Source organism: Glycine soja, chromosome 18 (genome assembly GCF_004193775.1).
Source record: "Glycine soja cultivar W05 chromosome 18, ASM419377v2, whole genome shotgun sequence".
NCBI lineage: Eukaryota > Viridiplantae > Streptophyta > Magnoliopsida > Fabales > Fabaceae > Glycine > Glycine soja.
In genome coordinates, this window is record NC_041019.1 from 14,976,892 (window position 1) to 14,989,360 (window position 12,469).

The 12,469-nt window shown below is 31.2% G+C and overlaps 1 pseudogene; it reads right to left on the bottom strand.

Annotated features, from left to right (window-relative positions):
- Positions 1-6,102: 6,102 nt before the first annotated feature.
- LOC114396991 lies at positions 6,103-11,775 on the bottom strand (annotated as a pseudogene).
- Between the last annotated feature and the right edge of the window lie 694 nt (positions 11,776-12,469).

Here is a 12,469-nt window from a genome sequence, read left to right on the forward strand (position 1 = left end):
TAAAAAGGATATTAAGAAAAGGAGATACAAAATAACAAAAAATCTTATATATCATTGAGATGATATTATTATGCTTGTACAAACTAATATTGCGGCATCCTTCTGCTTCGAGAAACATACAGTCCTGATTAACATTTCAGAATTAAAATAAAGGAGTAAATACGACAATTTTCTTTAAAAAAATTGCGGTAAAAGAACATCACACATGTGTCTCACCTCAAATCCAAATATCGAAAATGAACATAAATAGTTTAAACATCATTGCCACTCCAAAAACCATACTATACAAATGGTTAAATAAAACTATCAAAAAAGAAACATGAAAACAAAATCCGACAAGATAATTAGATACTAAAGTCCAAGGCCCGATGTCACATTATAATATATAAAATCATAAATAATAATTATTTTGAAACGAAAAAATAATTGATATTAAACATTAAATCATAAGTAGCATGCTACTAAAAAAACATGTTTTAACATTGTCAAATTTAAGTCGATTTTTAAAAACTGATGTAGAAAAATAAGCGGTGACATTTTTAAAATTAAATCCAACTTTTTAAAAGCGGTTATACAGAAATTGTTGTTGATAAAGTGATTAGTTTTGTGACTGCAGGTATAATATTGTTACTGTCATTGATGAAGAAATACGAAAAAAATAAAAATAAAAATAATGATTCAACATCAGTTATTAGGACAGTCGATGTTGAATTATGAATATCCTACATCAGTTATCTGAAAAATCGATGTAGAATGACTGACATTCTACATCGATTAACTAGACAACCGATGTTAAATTATGGAATTCTACATCGATCCACGCCAAGGGACCGTAGTAGAATAGAAGCCAACCTACATCGGTCCAACCAAGCGATCGTTGTAGAATTAACGTCATTCTACATCGGTCTTTGCAACCGTCGTAGAACACCAACCTCTTTTTTACGACATCTTTTACAACATCGGTCCATAATCGATGTAGAATGACCAATTTAACCGATGTAGGTTGTGTCTGTTGTAGTAGTGGCAGTTTACAAGTATAAATTTTGAAATTTGTACTTGTATGTAAAATCGTATTTTAAAAATATGGCCAAATAAAAAAGAAGATGGCACATACATAAATGGGTAAACATATACAAAAAATAACATCTTAAGTTAATTCAATTAACTTGTTTTAAATATTATAAATCATTTTTCTTCTACTAATCCTCGTCTTCTCTTCCTTATAAATTTCTGAATCAAATAAGAAAAAATCACAAAAATCTCTCCCTCCTCTAGCTCCCTCTAGGGTTCAAATCGTTCCAAAATGACAACAGAAAACCACTTTAAAAAAAATACTAAAAATCAAATTAAACTGATAATATTTTGATTTATTTAAATGATTTTGTGCTCAAATTGATCGGTTTGATTGACTGCAATTCATGTTTTTCAAACCAAATCAAATCACAATCCTTATATACTACTTTAATTAGTGTTATATATGTTTTTTTTTTGTATATTACTTGTGTTTCATAGTGTTTTATAATATTATCTCATAGTGTTTTATAGTATTATGTATATAAAATTTATATAACATACACTACTTTTTTTTCATACAACTTTTTCAGGATATGTTTGATTTAAAATATATGAAAATTGGTAAATTTTTTATCATAGAATATTTAGCATATTAACAAGCTTTACAAATTGTTATTATTATTTTTTCATATAATATGATTTAAAAGATGAAAATAAAGTATATAAATCATAGATGATATTGTAGTAAAAAAAGGGACAAAGTTAGGGGTGTTCGCAAGGTGGTATGGTTTGGTTTTTGATGAAAAAAATGGAGATAAAATATGTTTGAGGTCCTTGTAAAGTTTGAAAAGTATTTATTTTGTCTTCAAAATTTTTTGTATTAATTTGATACCTGCAAAAATAAAATATATTTTTGTTAATCCTTAATAATAACTTGTTAGACGATTTTCTAACTTGATTGAAAAACTTAATTATTTTCTCTCTATCTTCCTAAATACTATCAGAAGACACTAGAAGCCATTGTTGCTTCATCTTCTCCCTAATTTGATCAAATAGTGTGAAAAAATCATTTAGAAAATAATAAAAAATTATAATTTTTAAGGATTTTAATTATCACAGATTTTTTGTTCATCTCTAATCTAATTATTCGTATAAATCTAATAGTCACCTTAGATCACCATTTAAAAAAATTATCACTAGAATCAATAAAAATATATTTTATTTTTTACAGAAACCAAATTAATATAAAAAAATTTGTAATGACCAAATAAATATTTTTTAAATTTTACAAGAAAATCAAACATATTTTATTTTTCTTTTATTTAAAAACCGAATCATACTGCATTGTGAACACCCCTCAGTAGCTCCCTCACTGTTTCGTTTCAATTAAACACTTTGTTAATAAAATCATAATGATTTTCTCACAACTATAGGATAGAGAACTACAACTACATTTTTAGTAGAAAAAAAACACAAAAAAAGCTATAATTAAGAAGAGAGAGAATGGAAAAAATTGTAAATTAACTAATATCTATTGGTCTAATTACTAAAGACCCGGATTTCTTTTAAATCATGTCTTAGCGTTGAAATATTTTTTATTATTATAATATTTATCAGACTTTATCGATAAGTAATCTCTGTTCATATTTTTTATTTATTTATAAGACTCTTTAATCCAAGATGATATCACTTATATCGACAACTTTTTAAATGAGTTGAATTTGATGAATAAAAAAATACACATTGAAAGAGCTTTTTCAATATTTAACTTATGTCAAAAATATTCATCTCATCTCAAATTGATTGAGATTCAAAGTTATATTTGCCCGGTGAGAATTTCAAACTAAAAGGAACAACATGCAAATTAAACTTGAAATTACAAAATTAATTATGATTTTTTAAGTCTTTTAAAAATTTTATTTGTAAATTATACAAGTTCAAATATATTTATTTTTAATTTTTATGAATTATAATAATATACTTTAATTTAAATAAAATAAATACCTTTTTAACTACACACTTCAAATATGAGTTTTCTAAAAAGATTCTTATTTTTCACTTATATTTTTCTTAAAAAAATATATTCTTACTCTTGTTTTTCACAATAAATTTAAAAAAAGAGAAGAGAAAATCATTGTAAAATGAGTGATAAGATAGATAAAAATAAATAAAAAATACTATAAAATATAGTAATATGAAAACAAAATAACTTTTAAAAAAAGCCTTGTCGGCCGCGTCACCCTCGTTTACCGTTATAAGTGCTACTATTTAACTCTTTGTGTGTATCATGATAATCAATTATCTTCATCCAGTATCTAGCAACAAACAAGTTTAGTGGATATTTGGATTGGAAAGCTACAAAGTATTTTTTATATATTTTCATTTATAGTAATAAATTCTATTTTTTTAATCAAGGTATTTCTTAGCTAAATTAAAAATCAAAGATCAATTTCCTGAGATACTGAGATTTATCTAACGAATTAACCTATTTAAACATATGTTTTTCATGTGTATGAATCAGGAATTGAATTCATAATCGTATTCTTAATAAACAAGATTATTAACCACCTATGTTATATCATGCTATTTTATTTATTTATTTTGTGTTTTGGAATCTAGACGTATGTATTAGAATTTTTAAAATTACGTTTGCATGTTCAATATATTACATGTTTATTTCATGTTAAATTTTCTAAAATCAGATTGGAATATGAACTAATGTGATTTAAGTAAATACTCAGTACGTTTTGTCTCACATTAAAGAATTCATTTTGAATTTATAATTAATTTTTCATTTGAAGTAATTTTACATATTTTTTTAAAATAAAAAATTGTATACCAAAGTTTATTACTGTATAACTTGTTTATATAATAAAAATACTCATCATACATGTAGATTTTTTTACTTCATATATATAATCAATTTCACAAATTTTATTTCTTTCAAAATTAACTTCATAAACTCTCGCTCAAACAGTCATTGTATTTTTGTGCGGACTCAACTTAAAATGTTCTATGCACATATCACTTTCGCTCCTAACAATAGCATCCTGCATAGCGCATTAGTGCATTAGTGCATTAGCCCCCACGCAAACATTTCTCCTTATATCCACAATCCAAATAATAGGGTGCACTAGAATACAGATGATAAATGCATCCATGTCATTGAATCATTATTAGTTGTGGGCTCCAAATATAAAAATAAGATAAAATAAAAAGGTGTTTTGTACGGATATTTTATTCATTACTGAAAAAACTATCATATTCATAACCATTGTTTGGACATGATTTAAACTTTCTCAAAAATAGAACCAAAGAGGCACATATATGGTAAATGGAATATTTTGGAAATAAAAGAATCACGATCTTAGCTACTAGAAATGCAAAATATCGCCAATAACCACTGAACTGACTTAAGTCAGCAATGCGAGAGTGAAAATGACACTGCAGTAGATAGCCAATTCCTCAATTTCTTTATTAACTAGTATGGACAAAAGGGAAAGTAAAATAACGATAGGGCAAGCACAAGCTCGTTAGTCATAACAAGGAAAAACAATACTAGCACAACCATAGAATTTCAAGCAAAAATGTTAAATGAATGATATTTTCTTTTTAATACATTCGTTATTACTTGAAATTTATTGAAATTGTCACTACTGAAAAATAGTATTTCTACGATGCACATTCTAAGACGGTTATAAATAACGTTTTAGAATGTGACACTGTGGTATTTTTGTAATTAGGGACAATGTATTTTGTTTTTGCATCGTACATTCTAAGATGATTTTATAGAATCGTCTTAAAATGTATGACGGTGATATTTTTGTAATTATGAGAAACTTAAATGAAGACGATTTTGGCTAAAGGACCGTCGTCGTTTTTGTTACCCTAATTAATTTGGCACATCACTCTCGCTCAAACACCCTGTGTTGAGAGCTTGTGTCCCACGTTGCTGTTGTTCGTGTCCTCGGTCCTATAGCTCGTGCCCCAGTTTGGCGTCCCGTTCGTGTGTGTCCCCGGTGTCGCGCCTGGTCATCGTCAGCCAGGTAAGTGCATTTTACTCTGGCAATGTCGAAGTATTGCTAAGAGTTTACTCCTTCTTCTATTGGTAAACTCAACTCTAAAGCGGTCCAAATTGATAGACACAATAACTAGTTTTATCAAATTTTGTATGTCTTAATTGATTTACCTTATCCATTGTAAGTCACTTTGTACCATATGCAATGTGGAAGACTCACTGTCGAAATGTTTTTGTGTTGCACTGCCCTATATTGTTCTGTCTCATTTTGAATGCGATAACATTAGTTGAATTTATGACTTACATTTTTGTTTTTCAGTCACTCACATGCTTTTAGTTGTATTCGGGAAATTCAAGATTTAAAATTAAAAGTAAAAGTTGGCATTGATAACAACCATTTCAATTTGCTGCCTGTGACATTGTGTTTGTTGGTTTACGATTCGAGGGGTCAGAAGGTCAAGGCTTCATTGTTTAATCATGCATTGTGTTGTTTGTGCTCATTATCATTGATGCATCATACCTGTTTATCAACATGTTTGTCAAATTATATTTTTCATTTTCTAGTCAAATGTCATCACTAGATTAGATTCATCCTCTGCCACCATTGAGTTGTCAAAGAAAAATGGTGCCTCTAAATCCTTCAAACAAGTCTGCTAATGCACATGACATACTCAAGACTGGTTCTATTCTCTGCTTGCTTTCCCAAAGAAGTCTTTTGTCATTTACTCTTTGAATTCAATGGAAAACCACAATGCATTGCCAATATTATTCAAACAGATTCGTTGCTCTTTTCAAACTCCAAAATTGGCTGCTATTTCTATCTCTGCCACTACATATGAGCATATTATGTTGCCTATCAACCTGTATTGTCAACTACCAATGTTTTTGTCGCTCTGTCCTTGGATTTGGGAGTTTCTAATCATATCTCTGCTAACATTTGTCTTTAGTCTTATCCATCCAACCTACCTATGGTTACATTAGCCAAGTGTCCAATATTCTGGAGTTTCTCCCCATGTGGTTGAAAGTGTTGTAATAACCAAATATGGCATGTGGGATTCAAATAGATTGCATCATACATACATGATCTTAGAATTTGTCCAAAGAATATTGTACTGATGGAAATCCTCAGTAGGATCAAACCATAAGCCATATCTTTCCTCTCTACCAATATCGATGCTTCCATTACCATAAACATTGGTCTGAATCCTCCAGTCTTTGCCTCTAATGTTCCCCAAAAACTCATGGTTGATCTAGAACATGTCACCGTTTGACATTTGTAGCAGAAAAATGTTAGGAATAAATTAAAATGACTCGTGCCCCCTATCTTCTGGGGAAAGGAGTTAAAAAAAAAAGGAAAATCGAGACAAACAAACTAACTGGCGTTTTAATTTCAATAATACAAACATACATTGGAGTTTCCCTTAAAAACTGAAAAAAAAAATATTTTTTTGTCCCCATTAGTAACCTCATGAAGAAAATGAAACTGAAAGCAATATGCTTTCTTTTTTTGTTCTCATAACGCATTATTTACAAGCAAGCTTCAAAACATCTTCTAGAAATTCCTCAATTAATAGCTTAGCTAATTGGAAAAAATGAAAAAAAAAAAAGCAAATTGATATGAATGATCATTTTTCATGAATGAGTGAAGAAAAAGGAAAACATGTACAATTTCTAACAAATTATGATGGATGATTAAAATTATGTAAAAAGGGTTTGAAATTACAATAAGAAAGGTATGATTTTTATTTGATCATCATGCATTAGAAGCCATTACTTACATAAAATGCGACCATAACTCCAGTGGTGTAATCTGCAAACAACTTGATCGAGGCACTGAAATACTTGTGAAGGTAAAGGTCATTAGACACAAATCCAGAACCTATAATCATAACTCAGAATAATTGAGAAAATAAAATAAAAATAAATGCATCATATAAGAAGAAGAAAAAAAAATGAAAACCTCTTCTTTTATCAAGTGAAAGGTGAACTGATTTGCCATCTCTATGGATGGCCAAATTATGGTCACCAAACAAGGGTGTGTAGCCATCCCATGTGATCTCTTCCTCCCATGTTAATTTGTTTCCTTAAAGAAAGTGATTAATGTGTCAAAGGATTTCTTGTTCTGGCTACTTATCTGTTGTTTTTGTGAGTGTTGTGTTGGTAATATTATTATATTATTATAGGGGAGAAGATCGAAGAAAAGAGTGATGAAGAAGAATAGCAAGGGATGAGAGAGAGAGGTTGGAATATAATGTTTCATTGGCAAGACTTGCGAGTTCGGAATGTGATGTGTTGTGTTGAGAGTTAGAGATGTTGGAATATTATTATATGCGGGCAATTTTTTTTTCTTTTGTTTCCACTTCATTTTTAGTTTCTTATTTAAGTTTCCATCCCCACACAATTCTATTGTGGTCATATTAATTTTATCATTTTACTGGAGGTACTAGAGTGAAGTCTAGGGGGTTCTTTCATAATAATACGGTGAGTTAAGTTCAAACTTTTGGGGAGACAAATGTTAGTACTCTATGCTTTTAAAAAGATTGCTTAAAAAAATAAATGTGAAAAATCAAAAAAGAACTATCATTACTAATATCAAAGCTTCGAGAGTTAAGTTTATCCAAAGGAATTAATATTTCAATAATGTGATAACTAATGTTTGAATTTTTTTTGTATCTTTTCTTTTTATAACAAGAAAAACTAATTCCTTACATGAAAAGTGTCACAAGCATCTGGCAACAAATCCAGATTGATGAAAGAGGGGCACTGACTGAAAATATGTCGTTTTGAGATCAGAGCTAGTAGTGGGTTGTTCGCTTGTTTGTGTGCCGTTTTGACAAGACGACAGACACTTAGTGATGTTATGATGTATGGTCCATACACTTGGAGAAGTCATTTTGCTCGTAAGAAAATAAATAAACTAGATAAAACTAGGAGAACTAGTACATGATGTTAAACATGTAGCAAGAAATTCTCCCCTACAAACATGTATAAGGTTCATATAAAAGACCTTGTTGTAGCTACAAAATAGACCCTCTGTTGCTGGAGGAAACCTTGTAATAGGTTTTGCTCATGTGGTTTCTGTTGCCACTATAAATTAGTCATGAATCACTATAACTATTACATGGTCTATGCATCCAAAGCTTATCATGCAGTCAACATTAGGCCTCAACCAACACCTTCTTTGTGGATGATTCTTGTTTTTTTAGTATGGACATGATGGATAAATCCAATCGATATTGTTGTTGTTGTTGTCAGCCTTGTCAGTCTTCTTCTCATTGTTGTTCTTCCTCATCAATCTTTTATCTAAACTTGGACAACACCCTCTTTAGAGTTAGGCATTTCTCACAATTCTACTTTTTTCTTGTGCCATTTTAATGCATTTAATAGTTATATTAAGGTAATATTAGACAGATCTTATGTATTTTAAAGAATGGATTGTGGCTTGAAATCTTTGAAGAACATTAATAAGTATTTTGTTAACCATTTTAGAATCAGAAAATTGAAAGCCATGCAATCTTACTTATTTGCAATGTTGAGAAGTTTATTGCCATACTCTTGAATCTTCATTATTTGACTTGTTGAATTTTTGTATCTCAAATGTTGTAACCAGATTCAACACTTCCAGCATGTTTATTATTTGTTTTCCTTCACATTCATCCTTGAGGAACTGTCAAATTCCCAATGCTGATCCAAGTGAATTTTGTTGTTCAATAGCAAAAAATATTCTAGCTTTGCTTGTACATTTCTAGCTTTGCTTTCCTTCCCGTTTCTAATCTGAGCCACTGTTGGATTATCTGGCAAAGGAACAACAGGATAGTTCTCTTGTGCAGCTTTCCAAAAACCAATTGCCTCTAGGTATGTCTCTATTATAGGCTCTACCTGCCCAAATATGATAATTGTGACCATCAACAACAGGTTTTAGCTGGTGCTATGTAGGCTCAGTCATTTTTTTCTAACTCACAACACCTTAACAAGATAGCTTTGGTGCCAACTTGTTAGTACAACATGAACTAAACAGAGAAAAAAAATAACATTTTATTTATTTGTAATTTCAAGTCATAATTGCACAACACAACAAAGGGATGTAGATTGTTTGGCTGGCTTCAATAGCTTTGTGCACTGCACCACCATGCATCCTTTAAATATCAATAATTTAATAATAAAAACTAATGTTATCCTCTATGTTGTTGTTGTTGTTAATATCACGGCCTTGCCATTTAGACTTGACATTCCATATTGTAGTTTCATCTCCACAAAATTATACCGAAATAGTTGTTGTTCTTCAAAAGCTTAATTTTTTTAGTAGGAATAAAGTCAAAAGAAATAAAAATATATACAATTCGGGAACATGTAACCCCAGTGGATAGTAGAAAAACCAAATTGTAAAGATACATAGATATAGGTTACATTTGCTGCAAATGTTGACATGTTTGTGAGGTAAAAAATGGAAGTTGTAATTTGACCAATGAGGTTATTAGAGGAAAGAACCAAACTTTGCAGGTGAGAAAGCTTCCTATAATTGCAAGCCTTGGACCCTGAGAGAAGATTTGCCCTAAATAATGAAATATGAATTACTCATGTTAATTAATTCCTCCAGCATACACTACTGAAACTTATAGCTGTGTTTAGTTCTTTTACATACTCCCTCTCCTATTGTTGGCCAAAAAAAATAGCAAAGATGATGATGACGACTGACCCAAAATTCCATTATGCAACAACAAATGGGCCTATTCGAAGAATCAACTATAGCCCAGCCTCCTCAATAGTCTGGGAAAACTTGACCACATCAAACCTTCCTCCAAAGTAACACTACACAACAAGTGAGAGGGGAGAGTCTGAAAAAATTTGTAATTCACACTGTAAGCCCTAATAGTATCTATCTATGAATCCATGTATCTTACAACTAATAATCTTGTCTACAAGTGGAGAAGAAAATAAGAAAGGCAAAATGAAATGAACTTTACTCATCTTCATATTAAAATGAAGTTATGTATTTCAGCTTTTGGAGAAGTAGGTAGTTAAAGAGTTTCTCTAAAAACATTAACATTTTTATTTCTTCTCCCATGAGTGCATAGGGAGAAGTTTATCGAAGCATGGCCTATGTATTGCTTCTAAATTACTTACATTGGTTGGAGAAAGTTGATGGCCTTTCCAAAAAACATAGGTTTCAATGACATCTAGTCCTCCTTCCTAAATAATGAAATAAACAATTTTGTCACACCCTCCTGTATTTCTATGTTAAAGACTTTTTGTCAACTCCCTCCCCCACGACCCCCAAAATAACATATGTAGTTATTGTCTTTGTTAACAAAAGTGTGTAACCTTATGATCACAAACCAATTATTGTACATAATAAAGGTAGGCAAGTAAAAGCCGTGTCATATGTATTGCTTATTAACATGATTTGTTGTAGTTTAATGACCAGTTACAGAAATGTGGTCCGTTGAAAAGCCATATCCACTCCTTTTTGTGGATGACAAATACATATGTCGTCTGTGTGTTTGAATTAATTTTGTTTTGACAATTGTACTCCTACTTTGGTGTTAAACAATTTGTATAGTTTGTAGGTAGTACTATTAAACCGTGTATCGTCTGTTAAGGCTACCGAATAACTTCTTCTTGGTTGACTGAACATACACTCATCTAATAATCACTGTCGTTACCACACTCAACGTTTGTTAGCAACATCTTTCGAGGTATGTATGTCATTTTGACACTTGTGTCGTTAATTATTACATTTGTTGTTCACATGTGACTGTTGTTTAATATTACATTTTTCTGCATTGTGAGCAAACCATAGTTCCCTATTTAAGATTGAATACAACGATTAATGCGGGCAGTTTGGATTAATCCTTGTATTGAATCTTGAATTGTCCGTTTGGACAATTTGGGAAGACTATTTTTTTTTTACTTAATTCTTACTTATAGGTTAAGTATGTTGTGTTAATTTTGACTAAATTTTGATTTAGTGCATGTTGCTTTATTCTTCGGGTGCATACATGATTGTGGTGAATTGATGTCACCGCTTTCATGTCGTGGACTTGGAGACCAAAGCGAAATGATACCAAAATTTCATCAAATTTAACATAACTGTCTTAACTTGTACGTATGAATCAAGTAAAAAATTGTCTTCCCAAATGGGATAGGGTCACACCTTTTTATGAAAAAAGAGAGGTTTTCATGCATATTGGATAATCTATCCCATATGACAGTACACCAAACATGGATCGAAGTTGGATGAAAGCACCACGCATAACTCACGAGTATGAGAACAGGGTTGAAAAATTCTTGTAATTTGCCCAACAAAATGCACCAGAAATGGGTGGAAAATATTTGTGTCCATGTGTTAAATGTCTAAATGGGCAACGACAATCATTGAATGACATTAGAGCACATCTTATATGTGATGGTATCAATCCTACTTATACAAAATGGATATGGCATAGTGAGTTACCACAAATGTCAATAGTCCCTCCTACTGAGGCAGTTGATGTACAAGTCGGTGATCGTATAGAAGACATGATATGTAATCTTGGACAAGAGGGTTTTAGGAAAACGCATGCACCTTATTACGAAAAATTAGAAACTGATTCTAAGAAACCATTGTATCTAGGATGCACAACCTTCACACGGTTATCGGGGGTGTTAGCTTTGGTGAACTTAAAGGCAAGATTTGGGTGGAGTGACAAAAGCTTCACTGAATTACTTTTGTTATTGAAGAATACACTTGATGTAGATAACATGTTACCCAAGAATCATTACAAGGCGAAGAAGATATTATGTCTCGTGGGTATGGAATACCATAAAATACATGCATGCCCTAATGATTGTATTTTGTATAGAAATCAATTTGCCCAAATGCGCAACTGCCCTACATGTGGGGTGTCACGCTACAAAGTGAAGTATGATGAATGCAGTGATGATGCAACCACATACAACGATCGTCCAACAAAGGTGTGTTGGTGTCTTCCAATAATACCAAGGTTTAAGTGATTGTTTGCTAATGCACATGACACAAAAAACCTAACATGACATGTTGATTGGAGGACAAATAATGGATTGCTCCGTCATCCTATTGATTCTCCCCAATGGAAGACAATTGATCAGTTGTATCCAAAATTTGATAGGATCCCATAAACCTAAGGGTTGGTCTTGCTTCCTATGGAATGAATCATTTTGGTAACTTGAGTTACAACCATAGTTCATGGCCTGTTTTGCTGATGATTTACAACCTTCCTCTTTGGTTATGCATCAAGCGATAATACATTATGTTGTATATGATGATAGCCGGTCCAAGACAGCCAGGAAATGACATTGATGTCTATCTTGCTCCCTTGATTGAACACCTGACAAAATTATGGGTAGAAGGGGTTGATGTGTATCATGAGAATCTTCAACAGAGCTTCAGGTAGCGTACAATGATATTTTGCACCATTA